Here is a 13,561-nt window from a genome sequence, read left to right on the forward strand (position 1 = left end):
TTTTTGTACAAGGTACTATTAACTTATTTCCAAGTTGATGATTTCTTTTAACCCTTTGCAGGGGTGATCCTTTATCTCAACTCGCTGCAGATCGGGAAGCGAAAGCCCTGGCGAGAATGAAGAAGCGGATGGCGGGAACAACTTCCGTTGCAGGGGCGAATTATCCTGTGGGGGCGACTCCTTCTGTTGAGGCGGCTTCCCCCCTAATTGCTTCCGTTTCACAGGGGCCCCGCTTCTGTTTCTGAGGAGCTTCCCTTAAATAGGAAGCGGAAGAGTAATGTGGATGTGGAGTCTTCTCCCCCTAGGAAGAAGAATACCTCCGTATCCTTGACTGTCGGTGGTACATCTACGTCCACTCCATCCAAAGCCAAGGGCGGTCCCCCATTTCATGAGGTATCATAATTTATTCTCTCTTCTTGCGTTATTTATTTTCTCTTGTCAGTTTTCGCTGTTCTCCTGACCCTTCTCCTTGTGTATCCATAGCCGATTCCTGATATCAGCGGATGGTGGACCAGAACCTTTGGTAAAGCCGTGAGCTTTTCCTGTAGGGACATTGTTTCTTCCATATGCAATGTCCTTGGGCGACTTCCCTCCGCTTCTCGTGTGCGCGAACAGGTGCCGCTTCCGACTGCCATGGAGGGGATTGAGAAGCGAGCTATAGAGGTATATTGCTTTCCACTTATGTTCTATCCTTCAAACCCATGTCTTTATTCGCTCTTTTTATTCGCGTATCGCCTTATATGCAGATTATCAATTTCGCGGAGGGTGCTCTCTGCAGGGATGCTGAACGAGCTAGAGAGTTGGAAAGCCTTGGTACTGAATTGGCGACTCAGAAGTCGCTTTTTGATGATGTCCAAGGCAAAGTAAAGGTCCTTGAAGGTGCTTGTCAGAAGGCTATGAGCGAGAAGGAGGAAGCTCTCAAATCCCTCCAGGCTAAGTCCGATGAGCTTCAGAAAGTCATTGATGATCTGAATTCGTCCAAGGAAGCCTTGGAGATGCAAAAGAGGAGGGCCGAGGAGATCACAGCTGAAGATGGTGCTCGCATCTATTGGTATGGAGAGCGGATTCATGCGGCTTATGAGCATGGACATCCAGATCATGTACTTAATCGCCCCAAGGTTCCCATTCCTAAAAAGGATTTAGCTGAGAAATGGGACAAGTTGGAGGCCGAGGATGCTGATATGGATGAGGTACTTCTCCTGGATTGGCAGAGTTTTTATGATTCTCCAATTAGCTGTGAGATCCCAAATCAGAACGTAGAAGGAGGGGCACCACAAGATGTTTCCCACGTTGAACAAGATGTTTCTCGCTCTGATGCGGTTACTGATTTGATTGTTGGGGATTTGCTTGAAGCAGATCATCCCACAGGAGAAGATGAAGGAGCCGCTGAAGGCGAAGGGGGCAATAGAGGCGAAGGAGAAAAAACTGTAGTATAATTTTATTTATATCCGAACTGTTGTATGTAACAAACTGCCAGTATATATATCAACCGAGCGACCTTGCCGCCGCTTTTCATATATGTGCAATTGTTGTTTTATCCTTCGTCGCTTTAATGCCGGTTATTTTCGTATGTGACCCTTGCCTCTTGCCGACTTCACACTTGTAATTTTTCGTAGTTAGTTTTGTTTTCATTAGGGTGGCCAGACCCTTTTCGCAATTTTTTGAGTACTCGTTTATTCGCTTAATTTTATGCCTTATAATTTTTCTTTCAAAAATAATCATAAGGTTAATCATAAGGTTTTGCGAATGATGCGTAATCATGCATCCGCCTTTCTTTAATAGGCAACACATTTATGTGTGTTTAAGATTAAATATAAGGTTTTGCGAATGATGCAACAATTGAATATCTTTATTGATAAAGAAAAAAGACTTCTTGTTACATGGGTATACAAACTGTGCGGGATCAAAGCCTCATTAAAACCTTTTATCAGAAAACCCAGTGGGAAAAACTCATAAAAGGAAAAAGAGTACTTGTCATTTCCCTGAACTACTCGGCCTGTTTATATAGGCGTAGATTCTCTAGATTCCAGGTGCGCGGGAGCTTTTTTCCGCTCATTTCTTCTAGTTCAAAAGTCGATGGTCCCAGCTTCTTGGATACCTTGTAAGGCCCGAGCCAGTTGACGCCTAATTTGCCTTTGCCTTCTCTGGATTGTATTTTATCCGCTTTTTTCAAGACCAAGTCGCTCTTGTTGATTATCACCTTTCGCACCCTTCTGTCATGATACTTCTTGATTCTATTGCGGTATACTGCCATTTGCATGTAAGCTTTTTCTCTTCGTTCTTCTACAGAATCCAATGCATCTCTAATGTTGATAGGATTTTGGGTGTCACAATAATAAATTATCCGATCTGTGGGCGACTTGATTTCAACAGGCAGGACTGCTTCGGCTCCATAAACCAGCGAGAAAGGTGTTTCGCCTGTTGCTGCCTTTACAGAAGTTCTATATGCCCATAGCATATGAGGTATCTCATCCGCCCAACATGTTTTTTTATCGCCTAGCCGCTTCTTGATTCCCTGAATCATGGCCCTGTTGGTAACCTCTGTCATACCATTCGATTGGGGATGATTTACAGAAGAAAAATGATTTTTGATCCCCATGCTTTCGCAATATGCTTTGAATTTTTCACAGTTGAACTGGATGCCATTATCAGTTATAAGCGTTTGTGGGATTCCAAACCGCATGATAATGTTCTCTCGTAAGAACTCGATCATTCGCTCAGGTGTTTGAGCGGTTACTGCCTCCGCTTCTACCCATTTGCTGAAGTGGTCGACTGCGACTATCAAGTACTTCCTTTTCTTTGTCGTTTCTGGGAACGGGCCCACTATATCGATCCCCCATGTTGCGAATGGCCACGCCGTCATTATAGTGACTTGTTCGGCTCCGGGAACATGCTTTTCATTCGCATGGATTTGACAGCTGTGACATTCCGCTACCATCTTTTGGGAATCCTCCACCACATTTGGCCAATAATATCCCATCAATTTGACTTTTCTTGCCAACGCCGCGGATGCTTCATGTGCGCCACAAATTCCTTCATGGAGTTCTCGCAGTACATAGTCTCCTTCATTGCGGCTAATACATTTCAACCATGGACATGTATATGATTTCCGGTATAAAGTTCCATCTCGAATTGAGTATCTCGCTGACTGCCCAATTAGTTTTCTGGCTAAGCTTTTATCAACCGGCAAATCTCCATGTTCCAGATATTGGCGGATGGGCATCCGCCAATCTTCATCATCTTCCAGCTCTTCGATGACCATAATCTGATCGACTTTGAATGCTGGTGCTGACCTTATTTCCAAATTGCATGCTTTTTGACTCCATGGTTCTCTACTCGCCGCTGCTTTTGCCAACTCGTCAGCCTTTGTGTTCTGGCCTCTCGGAATATGCACCATTTCCCAGACGACTCCCTTGTTTGTTAACTCCTGCGTCAGTCTGCCGACCACCTGATGATACTTAACCAGATCCTCCTGTTTCACCAGATAATTTTTTGTGATCTGATTTATCATGAGTTTAGAATCGCTGTAGATGACCACTCTTTCTGGCGTAAGTTCGTTAAGCAACTTCAATCCGCATATCATTGCTTCATACTCCGCGGCATTATTGGTAGTTTCGAATGTTAACTTTGCCGCATAGTACAGGCGAATAACATCCGGTCCCTTAATGACGACTCCCAGTCCAGCTCCATCTGTGGACAATGCCCCATCTGTGAACATACTCCATTCTTCTTTTTGTGCTTTTGGACATTCGTCTTCATCCCACGTGAACTCATTCACGAAATCGGCAAGTACTTGACTTTTTAGAGCTGGTCTTCCTTCGTAGCGAATATCGAACTCTCCCAACCGAATTGACCACTCCATTAATCGGCCGGATGCGTCAGGTTTCTGTAGTACCTTTCACATTGGGATTCCAGTTCTCACAATGATAGTATGCGCCTGAAAGTATGGCTTTAACCTAGCCGCCGTGGTTATCACTGCGAGGGCCATTTTGTCTAACCTTGAATACCGAAGTTCTGCGTCTTTCAAGACTTTGCTCACATAGTACACTGGATATTGTTGCCCCTCTTCTTCCCGCACCATCACCGTGCATATCGCCATACTGGTGACGGATACGTAAAGAAATAAATCTTCTCCATCCTCTGGCCTGCTCATCAAGGGCGGATAGCATAGCCATCGCTTTATCCCCTCAAATGCTTCTTGACAATCCGACGTCCATTCAAAGGACTTAGATTTTTTGATGGCATTGTAGAAAGGTAGACATCTCCTAGTTGAGCATGATATGAATCGCCCTAATGCCACCAACCGCCCGTTCAGTCTCTGTACTTCTCTTATGTTCCTCGGTGTCTTCATCTCCATCACTGCTTTAACCTTCTCATGATTCGCCTCAACTCCTTTGCCGCTAACAATGAAACCCAGGAACTTTCATGCTCTTGCTCCAAACGTGCATTTCTCTGGGTTCAATTTGAGGCCATATTTGATCAGTACCTCCAGGATTTCTTTAATATCCTGCGGGTGGTCCTGCATCTTCTTGCTTTTAATGATCATGTCATCTACATAAATCGAGAAGTTCTCGCCTGATTTGTCTGAAAATATCTTGTTCATCATCCGTTGATATGTTGCTCCCGCATTTTTCAGTCCAAAGGGCATCATCTTGAAGCAATAAGTCGCCTGATGAGTTATGAACGACGTCTTGATCTCATCCGCCTTCTCCATTGGTATCTGGTGGTAACTGGATTTCACGTCGGTGAACGATAAAGCTTCAAATCCCGCAGTCCCATCTACCAATATATCAATGTTAGGTAGCGGATACATATCCTTCGGACAAGCTTTATTCAGATCTTTGAAGTCGACGCACATTCTGTACGTTCCATTTGGCTTTTTGACTAGCACCACATTGGCTAGCCACTCCGGATAGGTGACTTCTCGAATTGCATCTGATTCTAGCAAATCCGCCACTGCTTTTTCAATCGCCTTCTGCCGTTCTGGAGCATGTCCTCTCTTTTTCTGTCGCACTGGGGTTGCACCTTTGTCCACATTCAAACGATGGGTTGCTATATCTGGACTTATCCCCTTCAGCACTTCATTCGGAGTGGCGAATGCCGACTCGCATTGGATCAACACCTCGGTAATGGTTTTCTTCGTTTCCTTTGGAAGTCCTGTCGCTATCCGTACGTTCTTATCATTTGAGATGGCGAATAGTTCTGTTTCTCCTAACGCTTCAGCCGACAACTTCTCATCAACTTTATCCTCTCCATCTGGCTTCGGTTCAAGTGACAATGTATAAGCTTGTTGAGATATAAGTTGATCCCCTTCAACAATGACTCGCCCTTGGTGTGTTGGCAAATGCAATGTCAAATGCTTCATTGAGATGAGCGACTCCGTTTTCGACAGGAACGGACGCCCCAGAATTATGTTGTAGGCCAATGGGAGATCAACAATTGCGAATTCTAGATCACCTCGCCATTTTAGATTCTTGTCGCCCATTTCTGTCTCCAACACCACCTGTCCACTTGTTTGAGATGATTGACCTCCAAAACCAGTTACATCCATGAATGTATGTTCCACTCGCTCGTCGTCAATTCCCAATTTGTTGAATGCAGTTCGAGTAATGACATTGCAAGAACTGCCTGTATCAATAAGGACCCGCTTAACGTCCCATCCTTCAATGGCCATCGTAATCACCAAAGCATCCGCATGCGGCTCCGTGATTCGCACAAATGAGTAGTTGAGGGCATCCCCCTACGCGTGTTGCTTTTTCGCTGTTCACGGCGAGCCCTTTTTGTTGGAGGCTCATAGATCCCGCCTGCTATCACGTTAATCACCCCTTTTTCTGCTTTTTTTCTGGCCTTGCTTCTACCTCATGCGGGAGCGTTGCTTTCTCATCAATCGTTTCTTTTCTAATGAATTGACTCAGTTTTCCCCTCTCAATCAGCTTTTCAATCTCCCTCTTCAATTCATAGCAATCGTTCGTGTCATGGCCGTTCAATCTGTGGAACCTGCAATATTTGTTAGGATATCGCCCCAAATTGGTTCGACCTTTCACCTCAGGAAACTGCACATCCTTTTTCAGAGGGTTTTTCTCAATCCAAAGTAACACCTCATGACGAGTCGTGTTCAATGGTGTTTGATATCCCCCCCCCCCCCTTTAAAGGAACGATCGCTTTTTCGAACCAGATTACCCTTAGAATATGCTTGGCCTTGATGGCGGCGATTGTCCGAGGTGGATCTAGCCGCATCTCTTTCTCGCCGGGTTTGAGCTCTATGCTCCCTGTTAACATCGTCCACTTCCATGAATTCTTTTGCTATCTTCATGAGTTCAGCCACTGTGCGTGGTTTATTGCGGATGATTTCCTCCCGCATGCTCCAATCTGTGGTTCCATCCGCCATGATGTTGCGAATGCTCACGATATCTGGGTTCTGTAACCGCACCAGAATATCATTGAATGCGACTACAAATTCCCTTAGGGAATTATAGTTTCTCTGTTTGATCTCCTTCAGCTGCCTATTCGTCACATCCGCTGCCTTACAGCCCACGAACTTTGCACAGAAATCACGACTGTATTGATTCCAGTTGTGAATAGATTCAGTTGGTAGGGACCGAAACCAATCGGATGCTGCTCCTCCCAAAGTGGTCGAGAACAATCGACAAATTATGCTTTCGCTTGCTCCTGCAACATCCATCAACTCTCTATAGTTTCTGACATGCGCCTCAGGGTCAGAATTTGGATCCCCATAATATTTAGGTATCGTCGGTGCTTTTATTCTGTGATCTGGAATAAATTCTCGCAATGATGGGGCAAAAGGTGAATCACTCTGCACCGCTGCTCTTGCCCTAGTTGTGTATCCCATCCGCTCCATCATGCTTCGCAGTTGATCTTCCAATTCAGTATTGGGTTCCCGCCGAACTTCTTCCATCCGTTGCTGATGAATTCTGGGTGACGTCCACCCGCCATACCATGTCGTCACTTGTTCTCGCCGTGGGGCTAACCGCTGTCCAGTTATAGGATCAAAATTCCAAGTATGCTCCCGCCCAGACATATTCCCTCCAGACGTCATCGACCCTGAATGTTCGTGGTCAAAGGGTTCCGTTTGTCGTAGCGGAAGAATTCCTTGCATTCCTGACATTGGTTGGGATGACTGCCAGGTCGGATGGATCGTCATAATAGGATCTTGGTGTGAGTAGTGGTCTGGATGGCTATGTGGTGTCATGCGACTACTCTGACTCATCCGATTTGGCTCTCGAGATGGCTGTGGAAGCGGAGATATGGCAGGAATAGTTGGTTGTTGTGTGGAGATGACAACAGGCTCTTGAGGGGCAGTCGTTACGGCGGTATTATGTTCAGCGATTGCAGTTAACAAACTAATCATTCGATCCCCAGCCGCTTGGCTCATATTCGAAGCCAAGACCTGTCCTGCCATTTGTACAAAATCGCTATTAGACATCTCCATCTCAGTTTGCACTTGGACCTCCAATAAGGGACTCAACTGCCCTGAAGGATTCGACGAGCTGGGTACCACAGGCTGTGTACTCGCAGGCTGCCGTGGACCTCTTGAGTTCGTACTAGCTGATCTAGTTGTAACTCTGGCCGTTCGTGATGGTTCTGACATGTTCTTAGGGTACCTTTAACCAAATGTTGGTAAAAAAGGTCCACGCTCACCGCACCAATGATAACTTGCTAGATTCGATTTGATGATCTTCGCCGCGGTTACCTGCAAAACAGAACCGGAGACAGGATCTCCGGAAAAACTCTCCGACGATCAAGTCAGTTTTATGGGAAGGTTGGTAAATTGATACTGGTATTGTGGGGAAAAGATGTGAAAAAAATGTACCTTCCCATTTGCTTCTATGTCCTTTTTATAAGTGTTCCTAGGTAACCGTCGGGGGCGGTTACTCTTTCCAGACCACGTCCCTTACGTGGCTACAAACGTGGTCTCGTTTGTTTTGAGTGGGAGGTTTGGGAGGTTTAATGCTCCGTTTAGGATTTCGGGGCGGTTACTCATTTTACCCGCTTCCTTTATTCGGAGCCCGTTTGATCTTGAACCATGGGCCTAAATATAGGTTGGGCCCGTGTTTATGATTCGGCCCGGTTTGGTTTCACGGATCATCATATTATTATTATTATTATTATTATTATTATTATTATAAGCTTATTAATGTCCAATATTATCATTAAATTATTTTAAAGTCTAATATCATCATTATTGTTACGTTCGATTAAATTCGGTTAAGTTCGGTATCATTCAGTTAAGTTCAGTAGCATTCAGTTAAATTCAGTTCAGTTCAGTATTCAGTATCATTCAGTTCAGTTCAGTTCAGTTCAGTTCAGTAGCATTCAGTTCAGTTCAGTTCAGTTCAGTTTTTTTCAGTAATAAAGAACAGAGCCTTACTTCATCTTACATTACCTTACTTTAATTACACTCCACCGAGACAATGCATTAGTTGATTAAACATTATTCTTAAGTCATTAACCTTGAGTTTACAACAATTAGGATCTGTGGTGCAATTGTAGCGCGTCTGACTCCAGATCAGAAGGTTGCGTGTTCGATTCACGTCAGGTCCAACTTTTTAAAAATGCACAATACAATCAGAATCTCATAAAAACCGTTTCAAAATTTTATAAATAAAAATTAGTACAATTATTTACTCTTTTTTTCCTGAAATAGTACAATTATTTACTTATTTTAGCTATTATATATATTAAATAATACATGTTGGCTATCTATCTTTTAAAAATACACAATACAATAAAAATCTCATAGAAAAACGCTTTCTATTTTCCTTAATGAAATAATTTGAAAAAGAAGAAAAACAATACCTAAAAGAAGATTAGGTTTCAAAATCATAAAATCAAAAATTTTATAAATAAAAATTAGTAAAATTATTTACTTATTTCAGCTATTATATATTAAATAATACATGTTGGTTTATCTAAGAGCTTTAATTGTACAATTTGTAAAAAAAATTGTGACTGAAATTCTATACGTTAAAAATTAAATTGGTTATTTCGCAAAAACATTAAAGCTATTTAGTACATTATCTCTATGTTAAAAACACTATTAAATTACCTTTAGATACTATTGATGTATTCATTTATTCAATATGCTCCATAAGCTGTATGTAAACAATAAGCACATTGATACATTATATTCATCTTTTTTTTTTTTTAAGTAAAAACAGGAAGTTGGGGGAAACTCGACTTATTCCAACTAAATTGGTATAAGACAAAGTAAATCAACTCCATGCAACTAAATTTATTAATATAAAAAGAAAAGAATACAAAAATTGAAAAAATAAAAAAAAATAAAATAAATGAATAGAAAAGGACTTAGATGTCTCGTATTTCTCGAAAAAGTGATTCGATTGCGGGGAGGACAACCAGAATCAAAAGAGAACCTTTCAATAGACTCTATGTCCCAGGCTAGAAGACTAGTTAAATCTTCTATAAACAGTTATATTAGCATCATAAAATACGAACTGAGAACAAAAAGGGGGATACCCATCCCACCACTGATCCATTGAGGCAGTCGTACCTGTGCGGGAGAGGCAATCTGCAACTGTATTCTCCTTCCTGAAAACATGAGAGATGAATACAGTTATGGTGTTAAGAATATCCAAACAGTGCAACCAATCAAGCATGAACTTCCATGGAACTTCTTTCCGTTTTTCCTTCAAAAGGTTCACTGTAACCAAGGAGTCATACTCTATCCAGAGTGGAAACCATTGCCTGGCCTCAGTAGCCTTAATCGCGTATATTACCGTCTACATACATTGTATTCGTCAACTTTAATTGTTTTGTTAAATAGAGGTAAAATTTATTTTATTTGAAAAGGTTGAAAGCAAAATTTATCATTTCATATATTAAGGGTAAATATGTACTACTCCAAATATAATGTGAGTAAATTTGGACCTTTTACTCTTGTTATTATTATTAAGATAAATTACAGAAAAAAATCATGTGGTTTAATGTATCATGAAATTGATGTTTGTTTTTTTTTTCTTTTGTTGGAATGTTAAAATAACAATTTTAGTTTGTTATTTTTTTATCAACTTGAAACTTAAATATATAACGGATAAATGGAATAACTTGAAATATGTCAATTTATTCTATGTCATGCGATCTTTTTAGCATATCATATTTCCTTGAAGAATATGGTTGTGTTGGTCGGAAATATTCTAAATGTCTCTAGGTCATTTTCTTATTTTGAAATGGTACATGAAGAAATAACTATAAATCTTCTGAGCTGTAAATAACGATAAATCTTCCGGCTCACCAGCTCACAGCATATGAGCTTTTTATTCCGTCCTTATTTGAAAATTCTATCTTGTATTTAGAATGATTATTCTTTAACCTCTTTTTAATACAAAAGTCATTTTATATATATATATATATATAAAAACTTATACATTTTTTAGTTAAAAGAAAAAAAAACTCATTATATAATGCAACATTAATAAATAAATAAAAAATGGATAAAGTTCAGTGGTCTCTTCCTTAGTGAAAGTTTGCTCTGTCTCTTCCATTGGTGAGAGTTGTTTTCTGTGACCTAGGTTTTTAAATCTGTTTTTCTTCTCATCGTTCATCCTTCCTATCTGTGGGGAGGCGCGATTCTCTGGCGATTCTTTGTGAGGGTTTTTAGTGGCCTGGTTTTTCTCCTCCTTGTCTCTCTCTGCTGCGATTTGCGGGGTTCTTCTTCCGAGTCTTTTATTGTCGGCGTCAATTTCAGTTCTGTTTTTCACAGGCCTTCTTTTTCTGATTTATCCATGGAATCTGTTTTGTCTGGGTTACATATCAGGGATGAAGAGGAGGAAGGGCTCGATTTAGGGCTGACCCCAATTGAAGGGGAAAAACGGAAAAGGGTTTGTGCCTTGTAGGGCAGTTCGTATCGGATAAACATATCAATTTCCCAGCGATGAAAATCAAACTTTCAAATTTGTGGAGGCATGGCAGAGGAATTTCAATTCAAGAAATCGACACCAATCTGTACTCTTTTGAGTTTTTTCATCTAGTTGATCGTGATAGAGTTCTTGCTGGTGGTCCTTGGTCTTTCGACAATTACGCCTTAGTACTAAACTACTGGGAGGTAGACTCTAATCCTAAATTGGTTGATCTTAGTTGTTTGGAAATATGGATTCAGGTGTATGATTTATCAATTGGGGCTATGTCAGAAGCGGTGGGGAAGCAATTGGGTAATTTCATTGGTTGTTTCCGGGAGTACGACCCCAATAATAGCATTGGTGTTTATCGACAATATATGAGGATCCGTGTTTTGATTGACACTCAGAAACCGTTAAAAAGATTCAAAAAAATCAGGAAAGCTCAAGGAGATTGGACTTTTGTTCACTTTAAATATGAAAGACTTGGGATTTTCTGCTACATTTGTGGTTTGATTGGTCATCCGGATCGTTTCTGTGAACGTTTATTTGAAGCCCATTCATCTGAAATAAAGAAAGAGTGGGGGGAATGGCTTAAAGCACCGATTCACAGGGGTGGGGATCAGGGTGGATCCAAATGGTTACGGGCGCCTGGCGGAGGCAGTTTGGGAGGTAGTAATTGGGGTATTATTAATTCATGGTCTTCCCCTAATAGTAAGGTTCTTTCATCTCATTCAACTGATGCTATTGGAGGTATTGACGCACAGGGAGGTGATGTTGAGATGGTTCCTAATGAAGAAGAAGGGTTAAATCTTCAAGAAGATCGTAAGCGTCGAAGGGCTAAAGATTTTAGGAGTGATAAAGAACCTACATCTGGCAATGAAGAGGGTAGTGTTTTGAAGTCGGGGTCAGAGCACAGTTTAAGCATCAAGGAAAATTCTAATTCACAACATGATATTGAATCTTCCTCTATTCCTGAATCGGCGAGACCTGCAGCCCAGGTCCGCCGGTCCAAATGAGATGTCTTAGTTGGAATTGCAGGGGTTTAGGGAATACCCGTGCAATTCGTAGTCTTACTGAGCTTGTGAAAGATCATTCCCCCGGAGTGGTTTTTTTGATTGAAACTTTATGTGATGATAGGCGTATTGAGATGGTTAGGAAACGGTTGAATTTCAGCAATTGTTTCTCGGTTAATAGTTTTGGTCATAGTGGTGGTTTGGCGGTGTTATGGATGAATGAAGCAGGGGTGGAAATTGTCAGTTACTCGGATCACCATATTGAGCTTCGTATAACTGATAGTTCTGGGGATTGGCGTTTGGTGTGTTTTTATGGGTATGCTAACCGTTTTGAGCAGTTTCTCTCTTGGTCTTTACTTCAGCAAATTGCCTCAACGTCTATTCTGCCGACTTTGTTTATTGGCAATTTTAATTGCCTATTGGATCAGTCTGAGAAGCTTGGAGGGCCTATTTATCCACAATCCTTAATTACTAAATTTTCTGAAGCTATTTCCAACTGTAACTTGCGTGAATTAGTGTTGCTGGGTGATAAATTTACTTGGGAACGTGGTAGGGGGACTAACGGCTGGGTGAGGGAGAAGCTTGACAGGGCTTTTTGTTCCGACAGCTGGTTATTGAGGTTTGAGAATCATAGACTATCAAATTTAGTGGCATCTTATTCTGACCATTCTCCTCTCTTGTTGGATTTTTCGGTTAGGTCTTGTCACAGACGGAAACACCTGTTCAGGTTTGATATGAGTTGGCTTTTGGAAGATGGTTTCGAGGATATTGTGCGTCGACATTGGAATGTGGGTAGAGGTGCTAATATGGTTTCTCGTTTAGCGGCTGTTTCGTTATCTATGGATCAATGGGGCCGCAATTTTAGAAGCTGTTTTACAAGGAAGATTGCAAATTGTAAAAGTATTTTAGAACGGCTTAGAGGTAGTACTGATGCGTCTGATGTCACCCGTTTTCTGGATACTAAAAAGATGTTGGGATGATTTATTATATCAAGAGGAGGTCTCCCTACAACAAAAGTCTAAAGATTTTTGGCTCAAAGGGGGAGATTGTAATTCTAAATTTTTTCAAGCTTGTATGCGAGGCAGATTAAATCATAATAGAATTAGCCGAATTCGTGGTGAGGATGGGGTAATGGTGGAAGGTCAGTTTAGCTTGGGTTCAACTTTAAAAGATTATTTCACTAAGGTTTTTGCTCCCAGCGGTAACTCTGATTTCTCTACGGTTTCTGTTCTTGCTGAAGTGGTTACTGCTGATATGAATGCTATTCTAATTGCTCCGTTTTCTGTTGATGAGTTCAAAAGTGTTGTTTTTCAAATGCAGACGGATAAAGCTCCTGGACCTGATGGTCTAAATCCAGGTTTTTATCAACACTTTTGGAATTTGTTAGGTGATGATGTTTTTTCATGCTTGTTCTGGTTGGTTAAATAGAGGGGAATTTCCGGCTAATCTTAGCGATACCATTATTACCTTGATTCCTAAATGTGAAAATCCGGAATGGGTAAAGGATCTGAGGCCAATTGCCTTATGCAATGTACTCTACAAAATTATTGCTAAGGTTTTGGCGAACCAGCTTAAAGTTGTCCTTCCTGATATTATATCCGAAAGTCAGTCTGCTTTTGTTCCTGGTAGTTCTATCATTGACAATGTGTTAGTTGCATTTGAGTCTATACA

General features: G+C 41.4%; 1 non-coding gene across 1 annotated transcript; it reads left to right on the top strand.

The window, feature by feature from the left end:
* Nucleotides 1-8,490: 8,490 nt before the first annotated feature.
* TRNAW-CCA (transfer RNA tryptophan (anticodon CCA)) lies at nt 8,491-8,562 on the top strand. Its single transcript has one exon. It is a non-coding gene; the product is annotated as a tRNA-Trp (tRNA).
* The last annotated feature ends 4,999 nt before the right edge of the window (nt 8,563-13,561 follow it).

This window comes from Euphorbia lathyris, chromosome 4, assembly GCF_963576675.1.
Source record: "Euphorbia lathyris chromosome 4, ddEupLath1.1, whole genome shotgun sequence".
In the NCBI taxonomy this organism is placed as follows: domain Eukaryota; kingdom Viridiplantae; phylum Streptophyta; class Magnoliopsida; order Malpighiales; family Euphorbiaceae; genus Euphorbia; species Euphorbia lathyris.